Source organism: Macaca fascicularis, chromosome 12 (assembly GCF_037993035.2).
Source record: "Macaca fascicularis isolate 582-1 chromosome 12, T2T-MFA8v1.1".
In the NCBI taxonomy this organism is placed as follows: Eukaryota; Metazoa; Chordata; class Mammalia; order Primates; family Cercopithecidae; genus Macaca; species Macaca fascicularis.
Window position 1 is genome coordinate 28,796,897 of NC_088386.1, and position 13,823 is coordinate 28,810,719.

Here is a 13,823-nt window from a genome sequence, read left to right on the forward strand (position 1 = left end):
TAGCAAAGAGATCCACGAAGTACAGATGTAACTCTGTGAGTGGAAGTCACATATCACAGAGCAGTTTCTCAGAAAGCTTCTTTCCAGATTTCATCGGAGGATATTTCCTTTTTCACCGTAGCCCACTATGGGCTTCCAAATATCACTTTGCCAATTCCACAAGAACTGTCTTAGCGAAAGGCTTCTTGAGGGGAAAGCTGTAACTCTGTGAGATGATTTCACAGAACACAAAGAAGTTTCTCAGAAAGCTTCTTTCCTTTTTTATCGGAGGATATTTCCTTTGGCCCTATAGTCTTCAAAGGGATCCGAAATATCTGTTCTCAGATTCCACAGAAATAAGGCTAGCAAAGAGATCCACAAAATACAGATGTAACTCTGTGAGTGGAAGTCACATATCACAGAGCAGTTTCTCAGAAAGCTTCTTTCCAGATTTCATTGGAGGGTATTTCCTTTTTCACAATAGCCCTCTATGGGCTTCCAAATATCACTTTGCCAATTCCACAAAAACTGTCTTAGCGAAAGGCTTCTTCAGGGGAAAGCTGTAATTCTGGGAGATGATTTCACAGAACACAAAGAAGTTTCTCAGAAAGCTTCTTTCTCTTTGTTATCGGAGGATATTTCCTTTGGCCCTATAGTCTTCAAAGGGATCCGAAATATCTGTTCTCAGACTCCACAGAAATAAGGCTAGCAAAGAGATCCACGAAATACAGATGAAACTCTGTGAGTGGAAGTCTCATATCACAGAGCAGTTTCTCAGAATGCTTCTTTCCAGATTTCATCGGAGGATATTTCCTTTTTCACCATAGCCCTCTATGGGCTTCCAAATATCACTTTGCCAATTCCACAAGAACTGTCTTAGCGAAAGGCTTCTTGAGGGGTAAGCTATAACTCTGTGAGATGATTTCACAGAACACAAAGAAGTTTCTCAGAAAGCTTGAATCTCTTTGTTATCGGAGGATATTTCCTTTGGCCCTATAGTCTTCAAAGGGATCCGAAATATCTGTTCTCAGATTCCACAGAAATAAGGCTAGCAAAGACATCCACGAAATACAGATGTAACTCTGTGAGTGGAAGTCACATATCACAGAGCAGTTTCTCAGAAAGCTTCTTTCCAGATTTCATCGGAGGATATTTCCTTTTTCACCATAGCCGTCTATGGGCTTCCAAATATCACTTTGCCAATTCCACAAGAACTGTCTTAGCGAAAGGCTTCTTGAGGGGAAAGCTGCAACTCTGGGAGATGATTTCACAGAACACAAACAAGTTTCTCAGAAAGCTTCTTTCTCTTTGTTATCGGAGGATATTTCCTTTGGCCCTATAGTATTCAAAGGGATCCGAAATATCTGTTCTCAGATTCCACAGAAATAAGGCTAGCAAAGAGATCCACGAAATACAGATGTAACTCTGTGAGTGGAAGTCACATATCACAGAGCAGTTTCTCAGAAAGCTTCTTTCCAGATTTCATCGGAGGATATTTCCTTTTTCACCATAGCCCTCTATGGGCTTCCAAATATCACTTTGCCAATTCCACAAGAACTGTCTTAGCGAAAGGCTTCTTGAGGGGAAAGCTATAACTCTGTGAGATGATTTCACAGAACACAAAGAAGTTTCTCAGAAAGCTTGTATCTCTTTGTTATCGGAGGATATTTCCTTTGGCCCTATAGTCTTCAAAGGGATCCGAAATATCTGTTCTCAGATTCCACAGAAATAAGGCTAGCAAAGAGATCCACGAAATACAGATGTAACTCTGTGAGTGGAAGTCACATATCACAGAGCAGTTTCTCAGAAAGCTTCTTTCCAGATTTCATCGGAGGATATTTCCTTTTTCACCATAGCCGTCTATGGGCTTCCAAATATCACTTTGCCAATTCCACAAGAACTGTCTTAGCGAAAGGCTTCTTGAGGGGAAAGCTGCAACTCTGGGAGATGATTTCACAGAACACAAAGAAGTTTCTCAGAAAGCTTCTTTCTCTTTGTTATCGGAGGATATTTCCTTTGGCCCTATAGTCTTCAAAGGGATCCGAAATATCTGTTGTCAGATTCCACAGAAATAAGGCTAGCAAAGAGATCCACGAAATACAGATGTAACTCTGTGAGTGGAAGTCACATATCACAGAGCAGTTTCTCAGAAAGCTTCTTTCCAGATTTCATCTGAGGATATTTCCTTTTTCACCATAGCCCTCTATGGGCTTCCAGATATCACTTTGCCAATTCCACAAGAACTGTCTTAGCGAAAGGCTTCTTGAGGGGAAAGCTGTAACTCTATGAGACGATTTCACAGAACACAAAGAAGTTTCTCAGAAAGCTTCTTTCTCTTTGTTATCGGAGGATATTTCCTTTGGCCCTATAGTCTTCAAAGGGATCCGAAATATCTGTTCTCAGATTCCACAGAAATAAGGCTAGCAAAGAGATCCACGAAATACAGATGTAACTCGGTGAGTGGAAGTCACATATCACAGAGCAGTTTCTCAGAAAGCTTCTTTCCAGAATTCATCGGAGGATATTTCCTTTTTCACCATAGCCCTCTATGGGCTTCCAAATATCACTTTGCCAATTCCACAAGAACTGTCTTAGCGAAAGGCTTCTTGAGGGGAAAAGCTGTAACTCTGTGAGATGATTTCACAGAACACAAAGAAGTTTCTCAGAAAGCTTCTTTCTCTTTGTTATCGGAGGATATTTCCTTTGGCCCTATAGTCTTCAAAGGGATCCGAAATATCTGTTCTCAGACTCCACAGAAATAAGGCTAGCAAAGAGATCCACGAAATACAGATGAAACTCTGTGAGTGGAAGTCTCATATCACAGAGCAGTTTCTCAGAATGCTTCTTTCCAGATTTCATCGGAGGATATTTCCTTTTTCACCATAGCCCTCTATGGGCTTCCAAGTATCACTTTTCCAATTCCACAAGAACTGTTTTAGCGAAAGGCTTCTTGAGGGGAAAGCTGTAACTCTGACAGATGATTTCACAGAACACAAAGAAGTTTCTCAGAAAGCTTCTTTCTCTTTGTTATCGGAGGATATTTCCTTTGGCCCTATAGTCTTCAAAGGGATCCGAAATATCAGTTCTCAGACCACAGACATAAGGGAAGCAAAGAGATCCACGATATGCAGATGTAACTCTGTGAGTGGAAGTCACATATCATAGAGCAGTTTCTCAGAAAGCTTCTATCCAGATTTCATTGGAGATTATTTCCTTTTTCACTATAGCCCTCTATAGGCTTCCAAATTTCACTTTGCCAATTCCACAAGAACTGTCTTAGCGAAAGGCTTCTTGAGGGGAAACCTGTAACTCTGTGAGATGATTTCACAGAACACAAACAAGTTTCTCAGAAAGCTTCTTTCTCTTTGTTATCGGAGGATATTTCCTTTGGCCCTATAGTCTTCAAAGGGATCCGAAATATCTGTTCTCAGATTCCACAGAAATAAGGCTAGCAAAGAGATCCACGAAATACAGATGTAACTCTGTGAGTGGAAGTCACATATCACAGAGCAGTTTCTCAGAAAGCTTCTTTCCAGATTTCATCGGAGGATATTTCCTTTTTCAAGATAGCCCTCTATGGGCTTCCAAATATCACTTTGCCAATTCCACAAGAACTGTCTTAGCGAAAGGCTTCTTGAGAGGAAAGTTGTAACTCTGTGAGATGATTTCACAGAACACAATGAAGTTTCTCAGAAAGCTTCTTTCCCTTTGTTATGGGAGGATATTTCCTTTCTCCCTATAGTCTTCAAAGGGATCCGAAATATCTGTTCTCAGATTCCACAGAAATAAGGCTAGCAAAGAGATCCACGAAATAGAGATGTAACTCTGTGAGTGGAAGTCACATATCACAGAGCAGTTTCTCAGAAAACTTCTTTCCAGATTTCATCGGAGGATATTTCCTTTTTCACAATAGCCCTCTATGGGCTTCCAAATATCACTTTGCCAATTCCACAAGAACTGTCTTAGTGAAAGACTTCTTGAGGGGAAAGATGTAACTCTGTGAGATGATTTCACAGAACACAAAGAAGTTTCTCAGAAAGCTTCTTTCTCTTTGTTATGGGAGGATATTTCCTTTGGCCCTATAGTCTTCAAAGGGATCCGAAATATCTGTTCTCAGATTCCACAGAAATAAGGCTAGCAAAGAGATCCACGAAATACAGATGTAACTCTGTGAGTGGAAGTCACATATCACAGAGCAGTTTCTCAGAAAGCTTCTTTCCAGATTTCATCGGAGGATATTTCCTTTTTCACCATAGCCGTCTATGGGCTTCCAAATATCACTTTGCCAATTCCACAAGAACTGTCTTAGCGAAAGGCTTCTTGAGGGGAAAGCTGCAACTCTGTGAGATGATTTCACAGAACACAAAGAAGTTTCTCAGAAAGCTTCTTTCTCTTTGTTATCGGAGGATATTTCCTTTGGCCCTATAGTCTTCAAAGGGATCCGAAATATCTGTTCTCAGATTCCACAGAAATAAGGCTAGCAAAGAGATCCACGAAATACAGATGTAACTCTGTGAGTGGAAGTCACATATCACAGAGCAGTTTCTCAGAAAGCTTCTTTCCAGATTTCATCTGAGGATATTTCCTTTTTCACCATAGCCCTCTATGGGCTTCCAAATATCACTTTGCCAATTCCACAAGAACTGTCTTAGCGAAAGGCTTCTTGAGGGGAAAGCTGTAACTCTATGAGACGATTTCACAGAACACAAAGAAGTTTCTCAGAAAGCTTCTTTCTCTTTGTTATCGGAGGATACTTCCTTTGGCCCTATAGTCTTCAAAGGGATCCGAAATATCTGTTCTCAGATTCCACAGAAATAAGGCTAGCAAAGAGATCCACGAAATACAGATGTAACTCGGTGAGTGGAAGTCACATATCACAGATCAGTTTCTCAGAAAGCTTCTTTCCAGAATTCATCGGAGGATATTTCCTTTTTCACCATAGCCCTCTATAGGCTTCCAAATATCACTTTGCCTATTCCACAAGAACTGTCTAAGCGAAAGGCTTCTTGAGGGGAAAGCTGTAACTCTGTGAGATGATTTCACAGAACACAAAGAAGTTTCTCAGAAAGCTTCTTTCTCTTTGTTATCGGAGGATATTTCCTTTGGCCCTATAGTCTTCAAAGGGATCCGAAATATCTGTTCTCAGATTCCACAGAAATAAGGCTAGCAAAGAGATCCACAAAATACAGATGTAACTCTGTGAGTGGAAGTCACATATCACAGAGCAGTTTCTCAGAAAGCTTCTTTCCAGATATCATTGGAGGGTATTTCCTTTTTCACAATAGCCCTCTATGGGCTTCCAATTATCACTTTTCCAATTCCACAAAAACTGTCTTACCGAAAGGCTTCTTCAGGGGAAAGCTGTAACTCTGGGAGATGATTTCACAGAACACAAAGAAGTTTTTCAGGAAGCTTCTTTCTCTTTGTTATCGGAGGATATTTCCTTTGGCCCTATAGTCTTCAAAGGGATCCGAAATATCTGTTCTCAGACTCCACAGAAATAAGGCTAGCAAAGAGATCCACGAAATACAGATGAAACTCTGTGAGTGGAAGTCTCATATCACAGAGCAGTTTCTCAGAATGCTTCTTTCCAGATTTCATCGGAGGATATTTCCTTTTTCACCATAGCCCTCTATGGGCTTCCAAGTATCACTTTTCCAATTCCACAAGAACTGTTTTAGCGAAAGGCTTCTTGAGGGGAAAGCTCTAACTCTGACAGATGATTTCACAGAACACAAAGAAGTTTCTCAGAAAGCTTCTTTCTCTTTGTTATCGGAGGATATTTCCTTTGGCCCTATAATCTTCAAAGGGATCCGAAATATCAGTTCTCAGACCACAGAAATAAGGGAAGCAAAGAGATCCACGATATGCAGATGTAACTCTGTGAGTGGAAGTCACATATCATAGAGCAGTTTCTCAGAAAGCTTCTGTCCAGATTTCATCGGAGGACAATTCCTTTTTCACCGTAGCCCCCTATGGGCTTCCAAATATCACTTTGCCAATTCCACAAGAACTATCTTAGCGAAAGGCTTCTTGAGGGGACAGCTGTAACTCTGGAAGATGATTTCACAGAACACAAAGAAGTTTCTCAGGAAGCTTCTTTCTCTTTGTTATGGGAGGATCTTTCCTTTGGCCCTATAGTCTTCAAAGGGATTCTAAATATCTGCTCTCAGATTCCACAGAAATAAGGCTAGCAAAGAGATCCACGAAATACAGGTGTAACTCTGTGAGTGGAAGTCACATATCACAGAGCAGTTTCTCAGAAAGCTTCTATCCAGATTTCATTGGAGATTATTTCCTTTTTCACTATAGCCCTCTATGGGCTTCCAAATATCACTTTGCCAATTCCACAAGAACTGTCTTAGCGAAAGGCTTCTTGAGGGGAAACCTGTAACTCTGTGAGATGATTTCACAGAACACAAAGAAGTTTCTCAGAAAGCTTCTTTCTCTTTGGTATCGGAGGATATTTCCTTTGTCCCTATTGTCTTCAAAGGGATCCGAAATATCTGTTCTCAGATTCCACAGAAATAAGGCTAGCAAAGAGATCCACGAAATACAGATGTAACTCTGTGAGTGGAAGTCACATATCACAGAGCAGTTTCTCAGAAAGCTTCTTTCCAGATTTCATCGGAGGATATTTCCTTTTTCACAGTAGCCCTCTATGGGCTTCCAAATATCACTTTGCCAATTCCACAAGAACTGTCTTAGCGAAAGACTTCTTGAGGGGAAAGCTGTAACTCTGGGAGATGATTTCCCAGAACACAAAGAAGTTTCTCAGAAAGCTTCTTTCTCTTTGTTATCGGAGGATATTTCCTTTGGCCCTATAGTCTTCTAAGGGATCCGAAATATCTGTTCTCAGATACCACAGAAATAAGGCTAGCAAAGAGATCCACGAAATACAGATGTAACTCTGTGAGTGGAAGTCACATATCACAGAGCAGTTTCTCAGAAAGCTTCTTTCCAGATTTAATTCGAGGATATTTCCTTTTTCACAATAGCCCTCTATGGGCTTCCAAATATCACTTTGCCAATTCCACAGGAACTGTCTTAGCGAAAGCCTTCTTGAGGCGAAAGCTGTAACTCTGGGAGATGATTTCACAGAACAGAAAGAAGTTTCTCAGAAAGCTTCTTTCTCTTTGTTATCGGAGGATATTTCCTTTGGCCCTATAATCTTCAAAGGGATCCGAAATATCTGTTCTCAGATTCCACAGAAATAAGGCTAGCAAAGGGATCCACAAAATACAGATGTAACTCTGTGAGTGGAAGTCACATATCACAGAGCAGTTTCTCAGAAAGCTTCTTTCCAGATTTCATTGGAGGATATTTCCTTTTTCACCATAGCCCTCTATGGGCTTCCAAATATCACTTTGCCAATTCCACAAGAACTGTCTTAGCGAAAGGCTACTTGAGGGGAAAGCTCTAACTCTGAGAGATGATTTCACAGAACACAAAGAATTTTCTCAGAAAGCTTCTTTCTCTTTCTTATCGGAGGATATTTCCTTTGGCCTTATAGTCTTCAAAGGGATCCGAAATATCTGTTATCAGATTCCACAGAAATAAGGCTAGCAAAGAGATCCACGAAATACAGATGTAACTCTGTGAGAGGAAGTCACATATCACAGAGCAGTTTCTCAGAAAGCTTCTTTGCAGATTTCATCTGAGGATATTTCCTTTTTCACCATAGCCCTCTATGGGCTCCCAAATATCACTTTTCCAATTCCAGAAGAACTGTCTTAGCGAAAGGCTTCTGCAGGGGAAAGCTGTAACTCTGTGAGATGATTTCACAGAACACAAAGAAGTTTTTCAGGAAGCTTCTTTCTCTTTGTTATGGGAGGGTATTTCCTTTGGCCTTATAGTCTTCAAATGGATTCTAAATATCTGCTCTCAGATTCCACAGAAATAAGGCTAGCAAAGAGATCCACGAAATACAGATGTAACTCTGTGAGTGGAAGTCACATATCACAGAGCAGTTTCTCAGAAAGCTTCTTTCCAGATTTCATCGGAGGATATTTCCTTTTTCACCATAGCCCTCTATGGGCTTCCAAATATCACTTTTCCAATTCCACAAGAACTGTCTTAGCGAAAGGCTTCTTGAGGGGAAAGCTGTAACTCTATGATGATTTCACAGAACACAAATAAGTTTCTCAGAAAGCTTCTTTCTCTTTCTTATCGGAGGATATTTCCTTTGGCCCTAGGTCTTCAAAGGCATCCGAAATATCTGTTCTCAGATTCCACAGAAATAAGGCTAGCAAAGAGATCCACGAAATACAGATGTAACTCTGTGAGTGGAAGTCACATATCACAGAGCAGTTTCTCAGAAAGCTTCTTTCCAGATTTCATTGGAGGATATTTCCTTTTTCACCATAGCCCTCTATGGGCTTCCAAATATCACTTTGCCAATTCCACAAGAACTGTCTTAGCGAAAGTCTTCTTGAGGGGAAAGCTCTAACTCTGTGAGATGATTTCACAGAACACAAAGAATTTTCTCAGAAAGCTTCTTTCTCTTTGTTATCGGAGGATATTTCCTTTGGCCCTATAGTCTTCAAAGGGATTCGAAATATCTGTTCTCAGATTCCACAGAAATAAGGCTAGCAAAGAGATCCACGAAATACAGATGTAACTCTGTGAGAGGAAGTCACATATCACAGAGCAGTTTCTCAGAAAGCTTCTTTGCAGATTTCATCTGAGGATATTTCCTTTTTCACCATAGCCCTCTATGGGCTTCCAAATATCACTTTGCCAATTCCAGAAGAACTGTCTTAGCGAAAGGATTCTGCAGGGGAAAGCTGTAACTCTGTGAGATTATTTCACAGAACACAAAGAAGTTTTTCAGGAAGCTTCTTTCTCTTTGTTATGGGAGGATATTTCCTTTGGCGTTATAGTCTTCAAATGGATTCTAAATATCTGCTCTCAGATTCCACAGAAATAAGGCTAGCAAAGAGATCCACGAAATACAGATGTAACTCTGTGAGTGGAAATCACATATCACAGAACAGTTTCTCAGAAAGCTTCTATCCAGATTTCATTCGAGGATATTTCCTTTTTCACCATAGCCCTCTATGGGCTTCCAAATATCACTTTGCCAATTCCACAAGAACTGTCTTAGCGAAAGGCTTCTTGAGGGGAAAGCTGTAACTCTGTGAGATGATTTCACAGAACACAAAGAAGTTTCTCAGAAAGCTTCTTTCTCTTTGTTATCGGAGGATATTTCCTTTGGCCCTATAGTCTTCAAAGGGATCCGAAATATCTATTCTCAGATTCCACAGAAATAAGGCTAGCAAAGAGATCCACGATATACAGATATAACTCTGTGAGTGGAAGTCACATATCACAGAGCAGTTTCTCAGAAAGATTCTTTCCAGATTTCATCGGAGGATATTTCCTTTTTCAAGATAGCCCTCTATGGGCTTCCAAATATCACTTTGCCAATTCCACAAGAACTGTCTTAGCGAAAGTCTTCTTGAGAGGAAAGCTGTAACTCTGGGAGATGATTTCACAGAACACAAAGAAGTTTCTCAGAACGCTTCTTTCTCTTTGTTATCGTTGGATATTTCTTTGGCCCTATAGTCTTCAAAGGGATCCGCAATATCTGTTCTCAGATTCCACAGAAATAAGGCTAGCAAAGAGATCCACGAAATAGAGATGTAACTCTGTGAGTGGAAGTCACATATCATAGAGCAGTTTCTCAGAAAGCTTCTTTCCAGATTTCATCGGAGGATATTTCCTTTTTCACCATAGCCCTCTATGAGCTTCCAAATATCACTTTGCCAATTCCAGAAGAACTGTCTTAGCGAAAGGTTTCTTGAGGGGAAAGCTGTAACTCTGTGAGATGATTTCACAGAACACAAAGAAGTTTCTCAGAAAGCTTCTTTCTCTTTGTTATCGGAGGACATTTCTTTGGCCCTATAGTCTTCAAAGGGATCCGAAATATCTGTTCTCATATTCCACAGAAATAAGGCTAGCAAAGAGATCCACAAAATACAGATGTAACTCTGTGAGTGGAAGTCACATGTCACAGAGCAGTTTCTCAGGAAGCTACTTTCCAGATTTCATTGGAGGATATTTCATTTTTCACAATAGCCCTCTATGGGCTTCCAAATATCACTTTGCCAATTCCACAAGAACTGTCTTAGCGAAAGGCTTCTTGAGGGGAAAGCTGTAACTCTGGGAGATGATTTCACAGAACACAAAGAAGTTTCTCAGAAAACTTCTTTCTCTTTGTTATCGTTGGATATTTCTTTGGCCCTATAGTCTTCAAAGGGATCCGAAATATCTGTTCTCAGATTCCACAGAAATAAGGCTAGCAAAGAGATCCACGAAATAGAGATGTAACTCTGTGAGTGGAAGTCACATATCATAGAGCAGTTTCTCAGAAAGCTTCTTTCCAGATTTCATCGGAGGATATTTCCTTTTTCACCATAGCCCTCTATGGGCTTCCAAATATCACTTTGCCAATTCCACAAGAACTGTCTTAGCGAAAGGCTTTTTGAGGGGAAAGCTGTAACTCTGTGAGATGATTTCACAGAACACAAAGAAGTTTCTCAGAAAGCTTCTTTCTCTTTGTTATGGGAGGATATTTCCTTTGACCCTATAGTCTTCAAAGTGATTCTAAATATCTGCTCTCAGATTCCACAGAAATAAGGCTAGCAAACAGATCCATGAAATACAGACGTAACTCTGTGAGTGGAAGTCACATATCACAGAGCAGTTTCTCAGAAAGCTTCTTTCCAGATTTCATTGGAGGATATTTCCTTTTTCACAATAGCCCTCTATGGGCTTCCAAATATCACTTTGCCAATTCCACAAGAACTGTCTTAGCGAAAGCCTTCTTGAGGGGAAAGCTGTAACTCTGGGAGATGATTTCACAGAACACAAAGAAGTTTCTCAGAAAGCTTCTTTCTCTTTGTTATCGGAGGATATTTTCTTTGGCCCTATACTCTTCAAAGGGATCCGAAATATCTGTTCTCAGTTTCCACAGAAATAAGGCTAACAAAGAGATCCACGAAATACAGATGTAACTCTGTGAGTGGAAGTCACATATCACAGAGCAGTTTCTCAGAAAGCTTCTTTCCAGATTTCATCGGAGGATATTTCCTTTTTCACCATAGCCCTCTATGGGCTTCCAAATATCACTTTGCCAATTCCACAAGAACTGTCTTAGCGAAAGGCTTCTTGAGGGGAAAGCTGTAACTCTATGAGATGATTTCACAGAACACAAAGAAGTTTCTCAGAAAGCTTCTTTCTCTTTGTTATCGGAGGATATTTCCTATGGCCCTATAGTCTTCAAAGGCATCCGAAATATCTGTTCTCAGATTCCACAGAAATAAGGCTAGCAAAGAGATCCACGAAATACAGATGTAACTCTGTGAGTGGAAGTCACATATCACAGAGCAGTTTCTCAGAAAGCTTCTTTCCAGATTTCATTGGAGGATATTTCCTTTTTCACCATTGCCCTCTATGGGCTTCCAAATATCACTTTCCCAATTCCACAAGAACTGTCTTAGCGAAAGGCTTCTTGAGGGGAAAGCTCTAACTCTGTGAGATGATTTCACAGAACTCAAAGAATTTTCTCAGAAAGCTTCTTTCTCTTTGTTATCGGAGGATATTTCCTTTGGCCCTATAGTCTTCAAAGGGATCCGAAATATCTGTTCTCAGATTCCACAGAAATAAGGCTAGCAAAGAGATCCACGAAATAGAGATGTAACTCTGTGAGAGGAAGTCACATATCACAGAGCAGTTTCTCAGAAAGCTTCTTTGCAGATTTCATCTGAGGATATTTCCTTTTTCACCATAGCCCTCTATGGGCTTCCAAATATCACTTTGCCAATTCCACAAGAACTGTCTTAGCGAAAGCCTTCTTGAGGGGAAAGCTGTAACTCTGGGAGATGATTTCACAGAACACAATGAAGTTTCTCAGAAAGCTTCTTTCTCTTTGTTATGGGAGGATATTTCCTTTCTCCATATAGTCTTCAAAGGGATCCGAAATATCTGTTCTCAGATTCCACAGAAATAAGGCTAGCAAAGAGATCCACGAAATACCGATGTAACTCTGTGAGTGGAAGTCACATATCACAGAGCAGTTTCTCAGAAAGCTTCTTTCCAGATTTCATCGGAGGATATTTCCTTTTTCACCGTAGCCCTCTATGGGCTTCCAAGTATCACTTTTCCAATTCCACAAGAACTGTCTTAGCGAAAGGCTTCTTGAGGGGAAAGCTGTAACTCTGAGAGATGATTTCACAGAACACAAAGAATTTTCTCAGAAAGCTTCTTTCTCTTTGTTATCGGAGGATATTTCCTTTGGCCTTATAGTCTTCAAAGGGATCCGAAATATCTGTTCTCAGATTCCACAGAAATAAGGCTAGCAAAGAGATCCACGAAATACAGATGTAACTCTGTGAGAGGAAGTCACATATCACAGAGCAGTTTCTCAGAAAGCTTCTTTCCAGATTTCATCTGAGGATATTTCCTTTTTCACCATAGCCCTCTATGGGCTTCCAAATATCACTTTGCCAATTCCAGAAGAACTGTCTTAGCGAAAGGCTTCTGCAGGGGAAAGCTGTAACTCTGTGAGATGATTTCACAGAACACAAAGAAGTTTTTCAGGAAGCTTCTTTCTCTTTGTTATGGGAGGATATTTCCTTTGGCCTTATAGTCTTCAAATGGATTCTAAATATCTGCTCTCAGATTCCACAGAAATAAGGCTAGCAAAGTGATCCACGAAATACAGATGTAACTCTGTGAGTGGAAATCACATATCACAGAGCAGTTTCTCAGAAAGCTTCTTTCCAGATTTCATTCGAGGATATTTCCTTTTTCACCATAGCCCTCTATGGGCTTCCAAATATCACTTTGCCAATTCCACAAGAACTGTCTTAGCGAAAGGCTTCTTGAGGGGAAAGCTGTAACTCTGTGAGATGATTTCACAGAACACAAAGAAGTTTCTCAGAAAGCTTATTTCTCTTTGTTATTGGAGGATATTTCCTTTAACCCTATAGTCTTCAAAGGGATCCGAAATATCTATTCTCAGATTCCACAGAAATAAGGCTAGCAAAGAGATCCACGAAATACAGATATAACTCTGTGAGTGGAAGTCACATATCACAGAGCAGTTTCTCAGAAAGATTTTTTCCAGATTTTCGGAGGATATTTCCTTTTTCAAGGTAGCCCTCTATGGGCTTCCAAATATCACTTTGCCAATTCCACAAGAACTGTCTTAGCGAAAGTCTTTTTGAGAGGAAAGCTGTAACTCTGGGAGATGATTTCACAGAACACAGTGAAGTTTCTCAGAAAGCTTCTTTCTCTTTGTTATGGGAGGATATTTCCTTTCTCCCTAGAGTCTTCAAAGGTATCCGAAATATCTGTTCTCAGATTCCACAGAAATAAGGCTAGCAAAGAGATCCACGAAATACCGATGTAACTCTGTGAGTGGAAGTCACATATCACAGAGCAGTTTCTCAGAAAGCTTCTTTCCAGATTTCATCGGAGAATATTTCCTTTTTCACCGTAGCCCTCTATGGGCTTCCAAGTATCACTTTTCCAATTCCACAAGAACTGTCTTAGCGAAAGGCTTCTTGAGGGGAATGCTGTAACTCTGAGAGATGATTTCACAGAACACAAAGAAGTTTCTCAGAAAGCTTCTTTCTCTTTGTTATCGGAGGATATTTCCTTTGGCCCTATAGTCTTCAAAGGGATCCGAAATATCTGTTCTCAGATTCCACAGAAATAAGGCTAGCAAAGAGATCTACGAAATACAGATGTAACTCTGTGAGTGGAAGTCACATATCACAGAGCAGTTTCTCAGAAAGCTTCTTTCCAGATTTCATCTGAGGATATTTCATTTTTCA